Source organism: Citrus clementina, unplaced genomic scaffold (assembly GCF_000493195.1).
Source record: "Citrus clementina cultivar Clemenules unplaced genomic scaffold, Citrus_clementina_v1.0 scaffold_1, whole genome shotgun sequence".
Taxonomy (NCBI): Eukaryota; Viridiplantae; Streptophyta; class Magnoliopsida; order Sapindales; family Rutaceae; genus Citrus; species Citrus x clementina.
The window spans coordinates 14,800,585-14,810,802 of record NW_006263303.1 but is presented as its reverse complement, the minus strand read 5'-3'; the positions used below and the strand labels follow the sequence as shown (position 1 = coordinate 14,810,802).

At 34.2% G+C, this 10,218-nt stretch overlaps 1 non-coding gene across 1 annotated transcript; it reads left to right on the top strand.

Annotated features, from left to right (window-relative positions):
- Window positions 1–3,642: 3,642 nt before the first annotated feature.
- LOC112096015 lies at window positions 3,643–3,750 on the top strand. The gene has a single exon (XR_002904175.1). It is a non-coding gene; the product is annotated as a small nucleolar RNA R71 (small nucleolar RNA).
- The last annotated feature ends 6,468 nt before the right edge of the window (window positions 3,751–10,218 follow it).

The following is a 10,218-nucleotide window of genomic DNA, read 5'->3' as shown; positions in this document are numbered from 1 at the left end:
GATAAACTTAATCTAGAAAACTCAAATTAAGATCAAGTATTACTCTAATAATATCCACGAAGACATGCCCTTTTGCGGCTCTATCTTAACTTGAACCATTAAATGGGTGGTCAACCGAAATAACAATTATAATAATAGGTACTAGAGTAAAATGCTATAGCAATTAAATAACAACTCATAAAAACAGTCAAGAACCCATTAGATTGTTTGTCACTAAACTACAAGTAAGTTTAGTTTATATTTTGAAAGAGAAAAATAAACAGCAACATATTGGTCACGAAACATATTGGTCACGAAATATATTGGTTCAATCAAAAAGTGAAGAAAGGAATAAGGGGAGAACGGCAAAAAGTGAATCCAAATAACTCTGCTGGACTCTTCAATGACGCAGCATCGGTTCCCTGGAATTCTGATCTTCTACTTCTTTTTCTCTTAATTGTTCACAATGTTAATTCATTGCTGCCGTTTTAATGTGATGCGCACCTTTTTTTATAACTGAAAACTAGGGTAAACAAAATCCTAGGGCGTACATGAGTCAAATTAGGAAACTGCAGATTGCAATTCTGCAGTTATCATGTGCTAAGTTTTCTCCCTCGTTGTTCCAGGATTGCTACAATAATGGTTGCTCCAGCAACGACTATAACATTTCACTGCTCTAGGTTGTGTTTCACTTTTTTTATGGCCATATTCTTTCTCCTTCTTGCTAGCCTAATGCCTCAGCATCCCTTCATGGATTATAAACTTCTGAAAACCTACAATTATGCACATGTTTTGAACACAAATTACTTTAAATCAAGCAAAACTTATTAAGACTAAACTAAAAGGGATGTTTATGTAAAACATAACCAAAATGTAATAAAAACACGTCATTTACTCTCTAAATGGTCTTGATTTAAGTCTAGAATTGCCATAATAACTCTCATTTCATAGAGTTATCAACTTTGTACAATTGCTTCATTCTTCACAATGTATTCCTTAATCAATGTTTCCAATGAGGTAAATGGATCGTGGCTAATATGTTTTTGCCCTTGATTTTGCTGATGAAAATCAGGTGGTTGAGTATTTCTGTTTTGTCCACTCAGTGTTGGAGTATTTTGATTCGGATTGCTCTATGAGAAATTTGGGTGTTGTTTCCATCCAAGGTTGTAAGTATTTGTGTAACACCACAAATTCCCATACATATTAAATTATGGAAATTGGGCTTTCATTGAGAATTATGGGTGGCCTATAACCCTTATTTAGAAAGGGGTACTAATTAAATAGAGGTTATTTATGAGATCATTTTGGAAAAGGGCTATTTTTCCTTATTGAATAGGGTTTCTTAAGATCCCCTATAAATACATACTTTTCCCCCTTCCATAACCCTAAGTTCACAACGTTTATCCTTCTTCTCTGCTGCTCTTTACGCTCCTACCCAAATCTTAGGATTCAAACCTTTGTTTAGGAGAGACTCAAAGCGACGGGTAAGTTCACAACGTTTATTCTGAACAGCATGAGTATCTCGAATTTTTAAAGCTATATTTTCTGAACGAATTTTCTTATAAAATTTATATTTCTGGAAACTAGACATGTAGGGCTTCTTGATTAAATTTTATTTCATTAAATTCAACTTCGTTTTCAATTTTATACGTATTTTGGAAATAGAAACCACTGCACTGGAAATCCACGATTCCAGTATTGTGATCAGATTCACAAGACTATTTGTACCACCAAATGAACTCAAAAAATTCTGAAAGTTTATATGTATGTTAATATATGTGTCTAGGATTCGCAGTTTTAATTTCATAATTTTCTGATTAGTATTTTATTTTATAAAAATCACGGAACCCGTTCTGTTTGGTTTAGATTATGTGAAAACAGTTTCGAATTTGCTGAGAAGTAAATAGTTTTTAAAATGTTTTTGATATCGGATTCTCTTGTAAATTTTACATGGGGTACTCATGGATGTCTAGAATGGTTCCATAGGATTTTATATCATTCTGAGACTTGGATTAAGAGTTAAAATTCTGAGAATCAGACCTGTACGGGTATGAATTAGAAAATCAAATTCTTAGAATAAGTTATTGATTGTCATATCTTGTATTTGTTTAAGGTTTTGAAGGTGTTTGAGGCTCTTAGAAGCTTAGAGGTGTGTTAATCCAAGTTCATTTGTCGAGGTAAGTAACTTCATTCCTAATGTACTGGATATGTAGAAGTATTTTGATATTATTATTATAAGTATAAATGTTTTGATACTACTTAAAGGATTACTAATTTTGATAACAAAATTAGCTTTATGTAAATGTTTTCAAACCATTCTTTTTAACAAAGTATTTTATAAATGCTTTTTAATATGTAAATGATTTTATGACATGACAACCTTTTATGATGTTATCTTTAAAATGTTATGCAAGCCTATATTATTGATATGAACTTTTATGAAATTGATACGAATGTTTTGTACCTATGTTTGATTTCAATTATTGATGATTGTATGAGATTCTTAATGTTTTGGCTCATTGTCCATAGTTATTCTGATTCTGATTCTGATTCTGATTCTGATCGTAATATACGATATATCTGTCTGGACCAGTACTGGGTTTCTGTTCTGAATGTGCACACGATATTCTGATTATGTTTCTGGCCGGGTCACCGAGACTATAGGTGACACTATGTGACATGAGCTAACCTGTTTGTTTTCTGTATACGTATTACATGATTTGATTCGTAAGTAAATATGCTTTTGAATATTCTGAATTATTAAGAATTTATCTTATGTTATTGTGATATATCGTTTTATAAAAATTATGGATTATGATATATGCTTTAAACAAAAGAAGGCTTGCAATATTTTTGGTATCGATAGGCCTAGTATGTTAGGAATGGTTTTACTTACCGAGTTGACGGCTCACCCCTCGTCATTACTTTTTTGCAGATTAAGTTTCTTTTGAGAGGTGCACTTAGCTTTGGAGTTAATGATTTCCAGTTTCCGTTTGCTATTGAATAAGAGGAGGAATAGACTTGTGTTTCTATTTAGTTACTTTTATTATGAACGTGTAATTTGGAGTTTGAGACTTTTGTTATTATTTTTATATGTCCTCGAGAGAGATTATTTAGTATTTGACGTTTGGATTTATGGATTTATTTGAATAAGAATTGGAGGAATTTCAGTTTGAAACTTATGAGTAAAGATGAGTAACCTCCTTCTTCACGTGCTCCGCACGTGTTAGATTTGGGGTGTTACAATTTGAGTATGGGTTGTTCTAAGGCTGTCGGTTGAAATTGGCCACATAGTTTACTGATACTGGATTTTCAGAACAGTTGTCAAATACATGTTCCTCACCACAATACACACAAGACAGTTCAGCAACTTGCTTTACTGCTGCTGGAGCAGAAGTCATAACTTTCACCATGTTAGTCAGTGAAGTTACTTGTGCTGATAATGTTGTAATTGCATCTATATTATGTACCCCCGCTGCTCCTCTCACTGCTGTCTGTCTAGTTGATGGCCACTGATAACTATTGTTGGCAATTCTCTCTAAGATTTCATAGGCTTCAGTGTAAGATTTAGATAACAAAGCTCAATTCGTTGAAGCATCTACCATCAATCTCGTACTTGAATTTAACCTATTGTAGAAGGTTTCTGGCTGTATGCACCAAGGAATGCCATGATGAGGACACCTTATGAGCAACTCTTTAAATCTTTCCCAAGCCTCTTACAAACTTTCATCTTCAAGCTGATGAAAAGAAGTGATCTCATTCCGTAATTTTGCATTCTTGGTTGGTGGAAAATACTTCATTAAAAATTTGTCAGCTAATTCATTCCATGTAGTGATGGAATTATATGGTAATGAGTTCAACCATGCTCTGGCTCGATCTCGTAAGGAGTAAGGAAAAAGCCTTAGTCTTAAAGCATCTTGTGTTGCTCCAACAATTTTAAAAGCATCACTCACTTCCAAAAACAACTTAAGATGGAGATGAGGATCTTCAGTTGGCAATCCCTTGAATTGACCCACTGTTTGCAACATTTGAAACTTTACTGGCTTAAGTTCAAAGTTTGAGGCTTCCACTTCAGGTCTGACTATTCCAGGATATACAATGTGAGGAGTTAACAAAGTATATCTCTGATAGCCCTATCTCTATCATCTACCATGTAAATGATATTGTTGTTGCCTGGTTGTCTCTGATTAAAATGCTCATGTTGCCCCTCTTGAACATTGATAGGTTGTAGTGGCCCGTGAGGGTCCACGTTTCCCACATCTTGCAAATTATTCATCCCTGAAACAGTTTTTAAATTTCTTTGTTCTCTTCGCAGTCTTCTTATAGTCCTTTCAATCTCAGGATCAAGTTAAAATACAACAGATATGTCTTTGCGCATGCAAGTATTAATTTGTCAATAAATATAATAAATTAGATCAAGTTGGCACTGTCAAAATTGACTTCACACTTCGAAAATAAACAATCAATCCCCGGCAATGGTGCCAAAAATTTATTGGATAATTTTTAACTCAATTGCTATTGACGTCAAAGTACAAGTGAATACAACAAGTAATAAAGTGATGAATATTCAAGATCGTCTCCACAAGGATTAATGTTACTAGAAAAGCTATAGCAATCACGATAGTGCAAACTTCCTTTGTTCCAAAAAGATTAAAAATGAATTACCACCGAAATAATAATAAAAGAAGAAACAAAAATAAGTTAATGCAATAATAAATCAAATTGAATGAATTGCGTAAGAAGCATTCAATAGGGATGAGGTAGTTAAGTAACCAAACTCTCTTCAAGGGCACACTGTTTTGTCTAAATTAACACTAGTTGCTACAGCAATTCTTACAGCACTGGGCAGAATTATTTTGCATCCTCAGCTGTCGCTTATTAGATTTCTCATACCCTTAAGCTCCCTAACAATGACCAGTTGTTAACTTACCTACGGCAGGACATTATGAGCATATACTCTCAACCCTACAAGGTGAATTCTTATATCTAGTTCTTCACAAATCTTAACTCAAAGATAGCCCTTTTGGGACTCAAGAAATCTTAATCCAGGAAACTTAAGTTATGATCAAGTATTACTCTAATAATTTCCACTAAGACAGGCCCTTTTGCGGCTCTATCTTAACTTGAACCATTAAATGGGTGGTCAACCGAAATAATGATTATAATAATAGCTATTAAAGTAAAATGTTATAGCAATCTTGCAGCAACTCATAAGAATAGTAAAAAACCCATTTAGATTGTTTGTGACTCAACTACAAACAAACTTAGTTCATACTTTGAAAAAAAAAAGCAAATAGCAAAGTATTAGCCATGAAATACATCATTTCAATCAAAGATTAAGCAAAGGAACAAGTAAAGAACAATGAAAATTGAATCCAAATTGTTATGCTGATTTCTTCACTGATACAGACTTGCGTTTTCCTTGAATTCTGATTTTTCCTTCTTTTCCTCTTGATTTTCTTAATGTCAATTCACCGCCGCCCTTTTTATATGTTGCACGCTCTTTTTATTACTGAAAACTAGGGTAAACCGAAGCCTAAGGCACGCATGATTCATATTAGAAAACAGCAGATCGTAATTCTGTAGATATCCCGGGCTAAGTTTTCTCTATAGTTGTTCCAGGATTGCTACAGCAATGGTTGCTCCAACAACGGCTATAGTACTGCACTGCTCTAGATCTTGTTTCAATTCTTTTGTGGCCATATTCTTCATCTTTTTTGCCATCCCATTGCATTATCATCCCTTCCATAAATTATAAGCTTCTGGAAACCTACAAGTATGCACATAATTTGAGCACAAATTACTTTAAATCACACAAAACTTATTAAGACTAAACTAAAATGAATGTTTATGGAAAATATAACAAAAATGCAATAAAAACACATCATTTACTCTCTAAGTGAACCTGATTTGAGTCTAGAATGACCATAATAACTCTCATTTCAAAGAGCTATCAGCAGCACAAATGAATACAACCAACATTATCATTATAAAGATTTATCTATTAAAGTAAAACTCCAAGTTTCAAGTGCAACTTAAATTAATTCCTTATTGCAATAAAATATGGAACTTCAAGTGTACCCATAAAAGCTGGTTAACTTTCCTACAAGTATGAAAATAAAGAGGAAGCTTTGCTTTGAATAAAACAGTAAAGAAAAAAAGAGGAATGAATTCTTATGATGAGAAAATTGTTACCATGTTGGATCGATGAGAAATGGGAAATTTGGGCGGCAATTCCTATGTTGCAGTGTTTCTTCATCTCATAAATTAGCGCTGCAGAGATAAAATATCAAACTTAGTTATAAAGTAGCATTATTTCAAGCTTGAAATCCAAAAAGGAGGTAGTGTTATAGTTTTTTCTTCTTTGTATTTTCTCTCGCGGAGATTCTTGGAAAACTTGAGATGAGAAAACTCCAAGCTGTTCAAAGAAGAACATGTAACGAATTAATAATCAGAGCCACAATCAATAAAGATACTTCATAAGATCTGAGACATTTATGTTTGTTGATCAATGTCATTCATAGCAAAAAATAAGTACTTATCAAAAACCCAATCCCATAAATTCCAAACAAATAGTTTCCCCCAATAAACTCAAAATTGTATAACACTTATTATGCTAAAGAAATAACTAAATAAGACAGCCATAGATGATAAAAGAAAATTCACAACATACTCTCAGTAAAATTTAGTTTGGATTGAGATGGAATGTTTGCTTTTATATTATAAGATTGCCGGTGGAAGTGTATAAAGAATTGTTTGGTTGCTCACACTGCACTTCACCAACCATTGGCCAAAAGATTGTTAATCAAATATAAAATAATGATCCAAGCAACAATACAAATGAAAATTACAAGAATCAAAAGAATCAACACCGTCAAACTCAAAAAAACATTTTTACGCTAACTACACATAAAAAGAAATAGATGAAAAGGTTATACACACACACACACCAAGCACTTACCCCAACCCAACCTATCTCAAATTGAATTTATCCCCTTAGATTTCAATGCTTGACTTGTTGCTTCTACAACAAGAGGCCAATCAACGGGATTATCCTTTAGGATAAATAATTTAGATCAAGAGTAGATAACTATGTCTCATCATTAACTATGTCTCAACATTCACAACGACAGTCCTGTAATATCATGAGGTTTAATGAATAATGTCTCCTCATTAGATAATTAGCATGCATTCCCATACTAAAAAAAGTGCACCAAACGCACCATGACAATGTCTCCAATTATGGTCCTGATAGCATTAGGTGAAAAATCAGGCTTTCAAATCACATCATTTTTAATATATAAAAAATCCTCAAAACACCTTGTCCTGTTTGTTATTTATTATAACAAAAAAAAAGATAAATAAAGATAAAATGCTTATTAGAATTCTACTTTATTCATTTTGCTCAAGCATTAAACTTAAAGAAGGAAATATATTGAAATCGCATCAACAACTTTCACCATTTCTATTTCTATAAGAGAAAATTGGTCCTTTGCTAATTATAACAATTATCCCAAAAAATAAACAATATGTTCATTATTAGTACGGGCGGTAGAACATTGAGTCCACATCGGAGTAGATTACATCCAGACACGTTGGAAGCTATTATGTGCTCTCAGCATTGGTTATGGGCTACTAGCAGTGGAGGTATAAAAATATTTTTTACAAAATTAATTACTAATTATTTTACTTTATTATTTATTTTAACACTTTTTTTTATTAGGTGGAGTTCTTGAAGAAGAAAATTTTACTGGCGAGGAATTGAAGGATGAGGACGAAGATGGCCTACAAATATTGGATTAGTTTCTTTTTTATATTAGCTGTTGATTTGTATGTTATGTCCGATACTTGTGATGGTACTTGTGATGTTAGTATTTTCATATTTTGTGTGTTGGCTAATCATGTATTAGAGAATTATGATTAAGTTTTTAGCCTATTGTAGTATTATGTATTGGATAGACTTTTTAAACAATATATGGGCCTGGGCCTGGGCTTGGCAAAGCCCGGCCTAGGCCCTTAAATTGCCAAGCCTATCATTATACTACTAGGAGAACAAATGTTTGCTATGTTAAGCTTGGGCAGCAAAAGTCCTTTAAAATAAAATTTTAATCCCTGTGCAGTCTCTGCTTTATTAACTCTAAAGAAAGATGGTTCTTGGAGGATGTGTGTGGACAGTCGAGCTATCAATAAAATTACCGTTCGATATCATTTTCCAATCCCTAGATTAGATGATTTGTTAGATCAACTCAGTGGAGCAGCAATTTTCACCAAACTTGATTTGAAAAGTGGCTATCATCACATTTGAATACGGCCTGGAGATGAATGGAAAACAACTTTTAAAATTCGCCAAGGGTTATACGAGTGGTTGGTAATGCTGTTTGGATTATCCAATGCTCCGAGTACTTTTATGCGAGTTATGAATCAAGTTCTTCGCCCTTTCATTGGAAAGTTTGTGGTTGTTTACTTCGATGATATACTTATATATAACACCAGTCACGAGTTACATCTACAACATTTGAGAAAAGTGCTTTCAGCTTTAAGAGTAGGAAGTTTATACACAGTAGTAAACAAGTGTATTTTCTTGACAGAGAAAGTATTATTTTTGGGATATGTGGTGTCAAATGATGGTATATCTATTGACCAATCAAAAGTGGATGCTATTCGAGATTGGCCTCAGCCAACTACTTTATCTGCCACCAAAAGTTTCCATGGATTTGCCTCTTTTTACAGACGATTCATTCCTCATTTCAGTACTATTATGGCACCAATCACGGATTGCATAAATGGAGGACAATTCTCTTAGACAAAGGCAGCTACTAAGGCATTCAAGATTATCAAAGAAAAGTTGGTTACTGCCCCAGTACTTGTCCTACCAGATTTTTTGCTCACTTTTGAGGTACATTGTGATGCTTCTAAGGTAGGCATTGGAGTTGTTCTTAGCCAACAAGGTAAGCATATACCTTATTTCAGTGAGAAGTTGAACGGAGCAAAGGCACGCTACAACACTTATGACATGGAATTTTACGCAGTAGTCCAAGCGTTAAAACATTGGCGACATTATCTAATTCATAAAGACTTTGTTTTATACACTGACCATGCCGTGTTAAAGTATCTCAATAGTCAAGACAAGCTCTCTCACAGACACGCCACGTGGACAACATTCCTTCAACAGTTTACTTTTATGGTGAAGCATACCTCTGGCGAATCCAACCGGGTAGCAGATGCACTTAGTCGACGAACTTCTTTATTGACACAGATGCATAATCAAGTTCTTGGATTTGACACATTTCGAGAGTTATATGCTTCTGATCCTTTCTTTGCTTCTATATTAAAAGACGTTGTTGCAGGGTTTTGCTCAGATTATCATTTACACGACGGATTCATTTTCAAGAGTAATCAGTTATGTGTTCCTGACTCAATTTTGAGATTGAAAATCACTGCAAAGTTACATAACGAAGGGCACATAGGTCGTGACAAAACTTTGGCTCTAATAGTGAACACTTATTTTTGGCCTACTATGAGGCGTGAAGTCTATCATTATGTCGAGACTTGTCGCATTTGTCAGGTTTCCAAGGGCGCAGCAACTAATGCTGGGTTATTTATGCCGCTGCCGATTCCAACACAACCTTGGGTTGACATTAGCATGGATTTTGTTTTAGGATTACCCCACACTCAGAGGGGTATGGATTCAATATTTCTTATTGTTGATCGATTCTCGAAAATGACTCACTTCATTGCTTGCAAGAAGACTGCAAACGCTTTGACTGTTGCCCGTCTATTCTTCAAGGAAGTCTATAGATTGCATGGTTTACCGAGTTCTATAGTATTTGATCGGGATACACGATTTCTTAGCCATTTTTGGAAGACATTATGGAAGTTGACTAACACTCGCCTGAATTTCAGTAGTGCTTACCACCCACAAACAGATGGTCAAACCAAAGTTGTCAACCGCTCTTTAGGAAACCATCTACATAGTCTAGTTGGCGATAACCTAAAGATGTGGGATCAGAAGTTATATCAAGTGGAGTTTGCTTATAACCGTGCAGTTAAGCGCAGTACTGGTTTAAGCCCTTTTCAGGTGAATTACGGATATAATCCACAAGCTCCCATCGACTTGGCTTCAGTTCCAGATTTAGTTCGGAAAAGCAGTAAAGCAGAAGACTTTATTGAGCAGCTTAAGAAAATTCATGAAAATACGCAAGAGTCTTTTAAGCAGACGACCGAAGGTTATAAAATTGT